Genomic DNA, 12,194 nt, shown 5'->3' on the forward strand with positions numbered 1-12,194 from the left:
TACAAAACTGCTGACAGATGCCCTTTAAGGGTATGGAGGAGAAAACCTGGTCAGGACTCCCCTCCCTAGAGGAACTGCGATGTTAGCAAACAAAATGGTGGGAAACTGGTCTAAGGGTTAAGGACAGATTTTGGAAGAGGTGCTAAACAGGGACCCATATTTGTCCTTTGCTATACGTCCCGCTCTCTTCTGTGTTTTTTCCTTTACTCATGGATAGTTTGGCCTAAAAATGAACATTTCGAAGTGCCATCTGTATCATGGGGCTACTAGTCTGTGAATTTGTGGAACCGAAAAGTCTTTCAATAAATGCAGATATTTCATTTATGGTTCTTAATCCTCTCCAGGCAGCCAATATCCTGAGCGTCTCAGTCATTGCAAAATGTACCTGTCACTAACTGGACTCAGATCTGTCTTCATCTTGCACTTTTAATTAATTTGTCAGAGGGAAAGTAGAAAAGGTGCGAGAACACAAACCACTTCTTATTTTTAACTCTGTCCCCTGTAGCTGGAGGTTCAGGGATGGGAAAAAAGAAATCCATTTGAGGCTCGTTGTCACCAGCTGATGTCTTTCTCTACCCCCCCCCCCCCCCCCCGGCCTTGATTTGGAGAGCTTCTATTGTTCACAATCAGCCCGATCAGTAACATCTTGTCAGCAAACCGTTGACCTATTTCATTGACACTGTGGCCCTGTGCATCGATCTTCCCCTGGGCTCAGTGTTCATGTATGGCTCAATTATTCATCATCTGTCATAATTGGGAGAAATCTGTCCTTTGTGGGTAGTTTCAAAGAGGAGAACCTAAAGCCGGCTGCGTGGGTGTGGGAATCTATATATACCACAGCTCTTCTCTGTAGGTCGATATGGGATGCATGTGTAGTTAACATATTCTTCCACCCATAATATTATTATAATGCAAAAGTGATTCATAGACTAAGACCGGCGACTCACGCTCCAGTCCAAATCCTCCACTGGTTTCAGATGCGCCCCTATTATTAAAGGGGTTATGCCATGAACTGAAAATCAGACATCATATAGGATATGACAATTATTTCTAACAAAGCTAAGACCAGCCCTGTACCTCACATGGATCCAGAGATCTCCCCATTCATTGCTCCAATTTCTCTGCTACATTTAATTCAGGCTGTCAGCTCAGGGGGTATGTCCTTTCTCATGGGGCATGTCCTGTCTGTGTCATGGTCTTACCTTCTTGCTGTTCTCCTTCGTTTGACATGTGCTGGTGGCCATCTTGGTTTCTGGGTTTCTTGTAGCCTTCCACCCTGCGGCTCCTCCTTCCCACTGGGAGGAGCTGGATGCCTAGCTCATATATATAGGAGGTCTGTGGCTTCAGTTCCTTGCTTGGTCCTCTTGTGTTCACATGCTTCTAAGACTGCTGCTGCTTCTGGTTCCTGATCCTGGCTTCGTCTGACTACCCTGCTGGTTCCTGATCCTGGCTTCGTCTGACTACCCTGCTGGTTCCTGATCCTGGCTTCGTCTGACTACCCTTCTGGTTCCTGACCTCTGGCTTCGCAAAGACTCTGCTCGGTTTCACCATCCGTTTGGACTTTGCTTTACAGCTTTATTTTCAATAAAGCCTTCTTATTTTCACTTATCTCTTGTTGTACGTCTGGTTCATGGTTCCGTGACATTAGGACCAAGCCATGAATTCTGACGGTACAGGGCCATCCTCGCTACCCACGCTGGTTGCCAGACTTGATCAGCAGGATCACCTGTTGGGTCGGTTCGCTGTGGCGTTGCAAACCCTGCTTGAACGCACGGCTCATTTCGCTCCCGTTGCCGATGGGTCGGTTGTCGCTCCTGGGCTCGCTCCTACTGCCGCTCCGGTTGTTGCGCCAGAGTCTACCCCGACACCTGTTGTTGCGCCTGCGGTGTTTCGGGGTATGACCGGTTCTGCCCCTCTTCCACAGCGCTTTGGGGGAGAGCCAACTCAGTGCCGAGGTTTCCTTAACCAGGTGGGCATTTATTTCGAGTTGCTGCCACATGCCTTTCCCACTGAGAGATCAAAGGTGGGCTTCTTGATCTCGCTGCTCTCGGACAAGGCCTTGGCCTGGGCCAGCCCTTTATGGGAGAACAACAATCCGGTGTTTGCCGAGTTTTCCGGTTTTGTTGCTTCTCTTCGGAAGGTATTCGATGTGCCGGCTCGTGCTGCCTCTGCTGCGAAGCTCCTTATGTCCATCAGACAGGGTTCACGATCCGTAGCTGAATACGCCATTGAGTTTCGTACCCTGGCAGCAGAGGTGGGCTGGAATAATGAGGCTCTGGTCGCTGCTTTCTCTCATGGTCTCTCGGATGCCTTGAAGGATGAGGTTGCAGCTAAGGACCTACCAGTTGAGCTCGAGTCTCTTATTTCTTTCCTGATTTTGATTGACACCAGACTCAGGGAGAGACCTTCCTTTAAGGAGAACCTGCGGAGGTCTTCTAACAGATTGGTGCCTACGTTTGCTGTCCCACCCGTGCCTCCCTCTCCTCCCACGCCTCCTGGGGATGACTTGTCTGGGGGTGAACCCATGCAGCTGGGGTTTGCTCGCCTGTCCGAGGGGGAGAGGGCACTCCGGAGACGCGAGGGCCGATGCATGTACTGTGGTCTCGGTGGGCATTTTCGGTTGGCATGTCCGAACCGTCCGGGAAAACGCTCGTACCTGAGATCCTGTCGGGGGCAGATCTTGGGTGGAGTCTCCTCGTCCCCGGTTTCCCGTGTTGACAAACCACTGATCACTGTTGTCCTCTCCTGGGTCGGGGACTCGGTGACGACCCAGGCGTTGGTGGACTCTGGTGCTGGTGGTTTGTTCATTGATAGTGTGTTCGCTGCCGCCAATTCCATTCCTCTGCAGGCTCGAGGTTCCCCACTGGCTCTTGAGGCGATAGACGGCAGACCCCTTCTGCCGCCACACGTGACTCATGAGACCCTTCCAGTGGGGATAGCCATTGGTGCCGTTCACAGAGAGTCGGTCTGCCTCCAGGTTATTTCGTCTCCACACTACTCGGTGGTCTTGGGGTACCCCTGGCTCCAGAAGCATAATCCGACTTTCGATTGGAGATCGGTCGAGATCCTCTCGTGGTCACCGCAGTGTGGGGCTAGTTGCATCCATGGGTCTGTCAAGTTGCTGTGTACTTCCTCGGACTCTCTGTTGCCTCCTGAATACGAGGAGTACCGGGATGTATTCGATAAGGTGCGCGCGGTTGCCCTACCTCCGCACCGCCCATACGATTGTGCCATAGAGTTACAATCTGGTGCCGTTCCTCCTCGTGGCAAAGTCTATCCACTGTCGGTAGCGGAGAATGAGGCCATGGAGGAGTACGTGAGGGAGGCGCTTTCACGCGGACACATTCGCAAATCTTCGTCCCCGGCAGGGGCTGGATTTTTCTTTGTGAAAAAGAAGGGCGGTGAGTTGAGGCCTTGCATCGATTACAGGGGTCTCAATCGCATCACGATCAAGAACGCTTACCCGATACCCTTGATTTCCGAGCTGTTCGATCGGCTTAAAGGGGCCACGGTCTTTACCAAACTCGACCTGAGGGCGGCATATAACCTGGTAAGGATCAAGGCGGGCGATGAGTGGAAGACCGCGTTTAACACCAGGACCGGTCATTACGAATCCTTGGTTATGCCCTTTGGGTTGTGCAATGCGCCCGCAGTCTTTCAGGAATTCATCAACGATGTTTTCTGTGACCTGTTGCAGCAGTGTGTGGTGGTCTATTTGGATGACATCTTGGTATATTCTGAATCCATGGAGGCCCACATTCTGGATGTCAGACGAGTGTTGCAACGGTTACGAGAGAACAAGCTGTTCGGTAAGCTTGAGAAATGCGAATTTCACCGATCCCAGGTAACCTTCTTAGGTTACATCATTTCCGCTGAGGGGTTCTCCATGGATCCTGAGAAGGTTTCGGCTGTCTTACAGTGGCCCCAGCCCAGTGGTCTTCGCTCCCTGCAGCGCTTTTTGGGCTTCGCCAATTATTATCGGAAGTTCATCAGGGACTTTTCCATGCTGGCCAAGCCTCTCACGGATCTGACCAGGAAGGGCAGTAATTCCCAGGTCTGGCCGCTCGAGGCCATCCGAGCTTTTGAGGCCCTAAAGTCCGCCTTTGTGTCGGCTCCGATTCTGTCGCATCCCAACCCTGGGTTGCCCTTTGTCCTCGAGGTGGACGCGTCTGAGACGGGAGTAGGCGCCCTTCTGTCTCAGCGTAGAACACCAGAGGGTCCTCTGCTTCCTTGTGGGTTTTACTCCCGGAAACTGTCTTCCGCGGAGTGCAACTATCAGATTGGTGACAGGGAGTTATTGGCCATCGTGCAGGCCCTTAAAGAATGGAGGCACTTGCTCGAGGGTTCGGTGGTTCCGGTTCTCATCCTGACGGACCACAAGAATCTGACCTACCTTTCTGAGGCCAAGAGATTGACACCACGTCAGGCCAGATGGGCTCTGTTCTTGTCACGTTTTAATTACGTGGTCTCCTACCTACCCGGTTCCAAGAACATCAGGGCGGATGCCTTATCACGGCAGTACTCCGAGCTGTCCAGGGAGGAGTCGATTCCGACTTCGGTCATACCTCCGAATCAGATCCTGGCCGCCATTCGCACCAGCCTGACCTCTCCCCTGGGTGAGCAGATTTTGGCGGCTCAATCTGGTGCTCCCTCTGGGAAACCCAACGGCAGATGTTTTGTGCCTGAGGAGTTGCGCACTCGGTTGTTGCGAACCTACCATAACTCCAAGACCGCGGGGCATCCTGGAAAGAATCAGCTGTCCTGGGCTGTTTCACGTCTGTTCTGGTGGCCTTCCCTACGTTCTGACATCGCCGCATATGTAGCAGCATGCTCCGTTTGTGCCCAGAGTAAGTCCCCTCGGCACCTTCCGTTGGGCCTTCTGCAACCCATAGCCACCGGGGAGCGCCCATGGTCACACCTGGGGATGGATTTCATTGTGGACCTCCCTGCATCCCGAGGCTATACGGTCATTCTCATGATTGTTGATCGGTTTTCCAAAATGTGCCACTGTGTTCCTCTCAAGAAGTTACCCTCTGCACAAGAGTTGGCCACGATTTTTGCCAGGGAGGTCTTCCGGTTGCACGGTTTGCCCAAGGAGATTGTGTCGGATCGGGGGAGTCAGTTTGTGTCCAGGTTCTGGCGCGCCTTTTTCTCCCAGTTGGGGATTCATCTCTCCTTCTCCTCGGCCTACCACCCTCAGTCCAATGGGGCCGCAGAACGATCCAATCAGGCCTTGGAGCAATTCCTTCGTTGCTATGTCTCCGATCACCAAGACAATTGGGTTGACCTCCTGCCTTGGGCTGAGTTTGCCAGGAACACGGCGGTGAACTCTTCCTCTGGGACGTCTCCCTTCATGGCCAATTATGGGTTCCAACCTGCCGTGTTACCGGAGGTATTCTCTCCCCAGGATATTCCGGCTGTGGAGGATCACCTTTCCGTCCTACGTGCTTCTTGGGTACAGATCCAGAAGTCCCTTGAGGTCTCTGCGCAGCGCCAGAGACTCCAGGCTGATCGCAGACGAGCGCCTGCTCCTTCCTACCAGGTCGGAGACCGTGTATGGTTGTCCACCCGCAACCTCAACCTTCGAGTGCCCACTCCCAAGCTGGCGCCTCGCTTTGTTGGTCCCTTCCGAGTGCTTCGCAGGGTAAACCCGGTAGCCTATGCCCTTGCGCTTCCTCCTGGCATGCGGATCTCCAACGTGTTTCATGTCTCCCTGTTGAAGCCACTGGTGTGTAATCGTTTCACTTCCTCGGTTCCTCGGCCTCGTCCGGTCCAAGTGGGCAATCGTGAGGAATATGAAGTGAGCAATATCCTGGACTCACGCCTGGTCCGCGGTCGGTTGCAGTTTTTGGTCCATTGGCGTGGTTATGGTCCAGAGGAGCGTTCCTGGGTTCCCTCCGCAGATGTCCATGCTCCTGCCTTGCTCCGAGCCTTCCACGCACGCTTCCCTCAGAAACCGTTTTGTGCTCCGCGGAGGAGGGGCCCTTGAGGGGGAGGTACTGTCATGGTCTTACCTTCTTGCTGTTCTCCTTCGTTTGACATGTGCTGGCGGCCATCTTGGTTTCTGGGTTTCTTGTAGCCTTCCACCCTGCAGCTCCTCCTTCCCACTGGGAGGAGCTGGATGCCTAGCTCATATATATAGGAGGTCTGTGGCTTCAGTTCCTTGCTTGGTCCTCTTGTGTTCACATGCTTCTAAGACTGCTGCTGCTTCTGGTTCCTGATCCTGGCTTCGTCTGACTACCCTGCTGGTTCCTGATCCTGGCTTCGTCTGACTACCCTGCTGGTTCCTGATCCTGGCTTTGTCTGACTACCCTTCTGGTTCCTGACCTCTGGCTTCGCAAAGACTCTGCTCGGTTTCACCATCCGTTTGGACTTTGCTTTACAGCTTTATTTTCAATAAAGCCTTCTTATTTTCACTTATCTCTTGTTGTACGTCTGGTTCATGGTTCCGTGACAGTCTGCCATTGCTCTTTCCCTGTATCTTTCACAGCTTCTAACAGAAGATAAGGCTGGTGAGAACTAAAACTTTACAATGAGCGCATGCGACCACCTCAGTGAGGTGGACAAGAAATAAGGAAAATAACACACAGCAGATGGCGCCATACAGATACATTTTTACTGAATAGCTCAATTACATGCAATTACAAAAGTATACAGACCGAGGTGCTGGTGTGAAAAGTTTAGAATATGTTTCATGGCACAACCCCTTTAAGAGGCACAAATTATATATTCTGTTACATGGTATATAATATTTCAATTAGGTCCTTTATTATTGAAAGTAGAAAGGTCCGTATTTAGGTCAGTCATGGAGAGGTAAAACCAGGTTTGTATCTACTGTAGGGAAGCTGGTGAGGCATGTGACCTGGGTGATGGATACCAAAGGGGCAAGGGCAAACCACTCTGCCTTGGCCAGTAGAGAGTTGTCCAGTAGGATACTTTTTTTCTTTTAGAAAAGGGGTAGAATGGGAAAAAAGATCACCGAAGCTTAATTCATCTCATTTATGCAAAAATAAAATAAAATAAATAAAATAAAATAAAAAAATAAAAAATAAAAATAAAAACAGGCACTCACCAGCTGGTATGTCTATAGTAGAATGTTTATATAAAATATCACATAAAATATCACATAAAATATAAAATAAAATGCAATGTATCATAATATGCACTGGGGTTGGCACATATATTATATCACATCCGCTCTGTTGCGCAAAATACAAATATTATAGCGATATATTTCAGAAGAGTTGCTTCAATATGATGGAAAAAGAAAAAGAAAAAAAGTGATACTATGTATGATAAATAAGATCAAAAATCTGTGACAGAAATGTCCCGTATAAGGATTAATACCTGTGAATGAAGGGTTATTCAAAAGTGAAAAAAACTGCTGATTGAGCAGCTGTAAAGAACTTGCATGTGTCTTCTTAGGTGATAATTGTGTCCATGTAGATTGATGTAGCAACTAATGTAGCGCTAATATAGAGATGTGAACCATCCGGTTTCACCAGCATACAAAGTCCGCACTCAGGGTTCAGTATATATTAAAGTAGACGGGTTTTATGAATGGGGCGTCCCCCTATCCGTGAACCCTCTTACCTTGCCCTTTTAGAATGCCTGTGTGATTTATGCTGCCAATGGTCGCTGGATCCTTTATGTCACGATGTGGGATCCGGTACTTTAAATTCACTGCTTACTGCCCTCCGGTCTCGGCGTTCCACGTGATGTCTTTGCGTGTCGCCTTCCAGGAAGTAATGTGCAGGGATCGCGTAGTCTCGCGATAAGTCTAACCAGTTTCGCTTTCACTGGTATCCAGATCACCAACAATGTGCTTGTATTGACCAACGATGTATAGGTCTCTTTCCTCGGGTTAGGGTGGGTAATTTGTAGCTTGCAGGACCAGCCAAACGCGTTTCGAGGGGTCTCCCTCTTCCTCAGTGGCTATATTGCAAGTGCTACTACCCTCTTCTTTATATGCTCCAGTGTTCACAAACCCCACCCTACACCCAGCATGAATGAATTATCCTCTAATTGGGCAATTTGCCTTATCCTCAGTGCATAGTGTTACATATATACTGTATCTCTATAGACAGTTTTACTTTTATTACAACTTATATTCTTAATAAAGTTAAAATAATGCATTAAAATATTTAATTTAAGGCACAAAAAGTCAGTATTCCTTATTTTCAGACAACCTTTATTTTTATATATATGTATATATATATTTTTATATGTTTTCTTATTGTTTTAAAATCTTCCTGTTATTTAAAATTTCATATTCATATTCTATAATGTTCCCATATATAGGGTTCCTCCAATCGTATCAAAAAAACAAAAAAACGCATCTAACTCCAAAAAACGCATATGCGTTTTTGGTGCGTTTTTTGCCCTTTTTTTTTTTTGCAGATTCCACTTTCTCATGTCTATTCCTGTTATCCCTCATCACTTGGGAACAAAATTCATCAATCTTAAAGGATATTGTTGAATAATTAAATTTTTGTTCTTATTATTTTTATTTTTATTTTATTTTTATGGGATATCTGCCTCTTCTATCCATTAAGTTATTCGGTATTCTGTAGTATTAGGAGATATTGATAGTTGTTTATGTGGAGGGAGCCGAACTCCGAGGGGAGATCCCAGTGCCGCTAAACAGCAAACCTCAGGATTTCCCATCAGAGGTGGGCACCCCCCACCAACATCTACAGGAAACCGAACAACTCAAAGTCCGAATTGAGTCCTCGTGGAAGGAGTGTTTCAAAATCAAAAATTCGTCTAGATTCCTGCCTTGACATCCTGGCAATATGGTCTCCTCCTCTCCAGTGCACATCCACTTTTTCAAAGGCTACGAAGACCATACCTTCAGGATTTTTATTATGATGTTCTTTGTAATGTAATGAGAGAGAGTGCTTTTCATAGCCGTTTTTTATATTTGTGATGTGTTCTGACAGTCTTTTTTTTAGTGTACGTTTTGTCCTCCCAATGTATTGTTTCTTGCACTGGCACTCTATCATATACAGAATGTTGCTAGAGCTACAGGTCAGAAACTCCCTTATTTTCCATGTAAAGGAGTTTACCCGGGATTGAATTTCGGTGGTCTTTCTAGGAAACAATGTTAGTTTGCATATCCCACATTTCCCACATTTGTAGAAGCCACTCAAATTCAACCAACCTTGCATAGATAATTTGTTCTTTTTGTCTATAACTGTTGGTGCCACCTTTAAAAATAAATTCTGAGCTCTTGTGTATGTTATTTGAGGACCATTACTGACCAAAGGGCCTATTAGTCTGTCATTCAACAGATGATGCCAGTGCTTTCTCACTATTCCTTCTATCTGTTTGTGTTGTTTGTTGAAGGGTAATATTATTCTCCTCAATTGATCTTGTTCTTCTTCTTTTCTAACATCTTTTATTTTTTCCATAAAGAAAGTCTCCCTATGTATAGTTTTAACTTTTGTGAGTGCCTTATCCAATACATTGCTTGGGTAATTCTTATCTAGAAAACGTTTCTTCATAATTTCGGCCTCTTTCTCAAAATCAGTTACATCTGTACAGTTTCTTTTTATGCGTTTAAATTGACCCATCGGGACTTCAAGCAACCATCTTGGTAGATGGCAGCTTGAAAACAGTATGTAACTGTTTCGAGATACTTCTTTTTGATATGTACTGCATATTAGCTGGTTATTCTGCACTCTAATTAGTAAATCTAAAAATTCTATTCTCTCCATATTTATATTGGCAGAAAATTTTAAATTGTATGCATTGGTGTCAATATCTGAAAGAAATATATTCAGATCATCCCTCGTACCTTTCCAGATAAATAGGATATCATCAATAAACCTATGCCAGAGTACCAGGCTTGCCCCCAACCTGGGCAGAATCTCCTCACATTCCCACTGCGCCATGAATAGGTTTGCATAGCTGGGGGCAAACCTGGTACCCATGGCAGTTCCTCTAGTCTGGAGATAATAATCTAGTTTATAAGCAAAATAGTTGTGGGTTAGAATAAATTTTACCCCTTCTGCTATGAAGTCTATTTGTTTCTCAGGGAGATCACTATGTATTTTTAATTGACTCCTCAATGCTTGTATTCCCTGATTATGGTTAATAACTGTATAGAGGGAACTTACATCCAAAGTCCCCAATATCCAGTCCGTTTCATATTTTAACTCCTCCACTATTTTGATAACTTGAGTTGTATCTCTAATATATGCAAAATTCTTTTTTACACTCGGCTGTAGAAGTTTGTCAATGTATTCTGACAAATTGGAGGTTAGTGAACCTATGCCAGAGATGATCGGTCTCCCTGGGGGATTCATTAGATCTTTATGGACTTTGGGGAGACAGTAAAATACTGGTAGTCTGCTTTGGGTGGTACTAATATATTTAAACTCCTGTTCGTTTAAAATTCCCTTTTCCCAACCATCTCTAGCATAGTTCACCAACTCCCCCATATATTCTTTTGTGGGGTCCCTCGTCAGTTTGGAGTATGTGTCAGTATCCGACAGTTGTCTTTGACATTCTGTCTCATATTTTTGTGTCTCCAAAATGACAATGGCTCCTCCCTTGTCAGCAGGCCGTATAGTAATTTTTTCGGTCTCTTGTAATTGTTTTAAGGCCTGTTTTTCTTGTGTTGATACATTGTTTCCAATTCTTCCATTTATTTTTAGTTTTCTTATATCTTTTTCTACAGATTTTTTGAATGCTGCCATTTCATGGCCAATTTGCTGCCTTGGATACATCTTACTCTTTGGTTTTAGATTTGTATGTATAAAGGTGTCCTTCTCCACAGAATTTCTAATTATGGGGTTCCTCATAAAGTGTTTCCTTAGGCACAATTTTCTAACAAATACTCCAGAATACCGAATAACTTAATGGATAGAAGAGGCAGATATCCCATAAAAATAAAATAAAAATAAAAATAATAAGAACAAAAATTGAATTATTCAACAATATCCTTTAAGATTGATGAATTTTGTTCCCAAGTGACGAGGGATAACAGGAATAGACATGAGAAAGTGGAATCTGCAAAAAAAAAAAAAAAAAAAAAAAATTTGCCAAAAACGCACCAAAAACGCATATGCGTTTTTTGGAGTTAGATGCGTTTTTTTGTTTTTTTGATACGATTGGAGGAACCCTATATATGGGAACATTATAGAATATGAATATGAAATTTTAAATAACAGGAAGATTTTAAAACAATAAGAAAACATATAAAAATATATATATACATATATATAAAAATAAAGGTTGTCTGAAAATAAGGAATACTGACTTTTTGTGCCTTAAATTAAATATTTTAATGCATTATTTTAACTTTATTAAGAATATAAGTTGTAATAAAAGTAAAACTGTCTATAGAGATATATATGTAACACTATGCACTGAGGATAAGGCAAATTGCCCAATTAGAGGATAATTCATTCATGCTGGGTGTAGGGTGGGGTTTGTGAACACTGGAGCATATAAAGAAGAGGGTAGTAGCACTTGCAATATAGCCACTGAGGAAGAGGGAGACCCCTCAAAACGCGTCTGGCTGGTCCTGCAAGCTACAAATTACCCACCCTAACCCGAGGAAAGAGACCTATACATCGTTGGTCAATACAAGCACATTGTTGGTGATCTGGATACCAGTGAAAGCGAAACTGGTTAGACTTATCTCGAGACTACGCGATCCCTGCACATTACTTCCTGGAAGGCGACACGCAAAGACATCACGTGGAACGCCGAGACCGGAGGGCAGTAAGCAGTGAATTTAAAGTACCGGATCCCACATCGTGACATAAAGGATCCAGCGACCATTGGCAGCATAAATCACACAGGCATTCTAAAAGGGCAAGGTAAGAGGGTTCACGGATAGGGGGACGCCCCATTCATAAAACCCGTCTACTTTAATATATACTGAACCCTGAGTGCGGACTTTGTATGCTGGTGAAACCGGATGGTTCACATCTCTATATTAGCGCTACATTAGTTGCTACATCAATCTACATGGACACAATTATCACCTAAGAAAACACATGCAAGTTTTTTACAGCTGCTCAATCAGCAGTTTTTTTCACTTTTGAATAACCCTTCATTCACAGGTATTAATCCTTATACGGGACATTTCTGTCACAGATTTTTGATCTTATTTATCATACATAGTATCACTTTTTTTCTTTTTCTTTTTCCATCATATTGAAGCAACTCTTCTGAAATAT

Source organism: Bufo bufo, chromosome 8 (genome assembly GCF_905171765.1).
Source record: "Bufo bufo chromosome 8, aBufBuf1.1, whole genome shotgun sequence".
Lineage (NCBI taxonomy): Eukaryota > Metazoa > Chordata > Amphibia > Anura > Bufonidae > Bufo > Bufo bufo.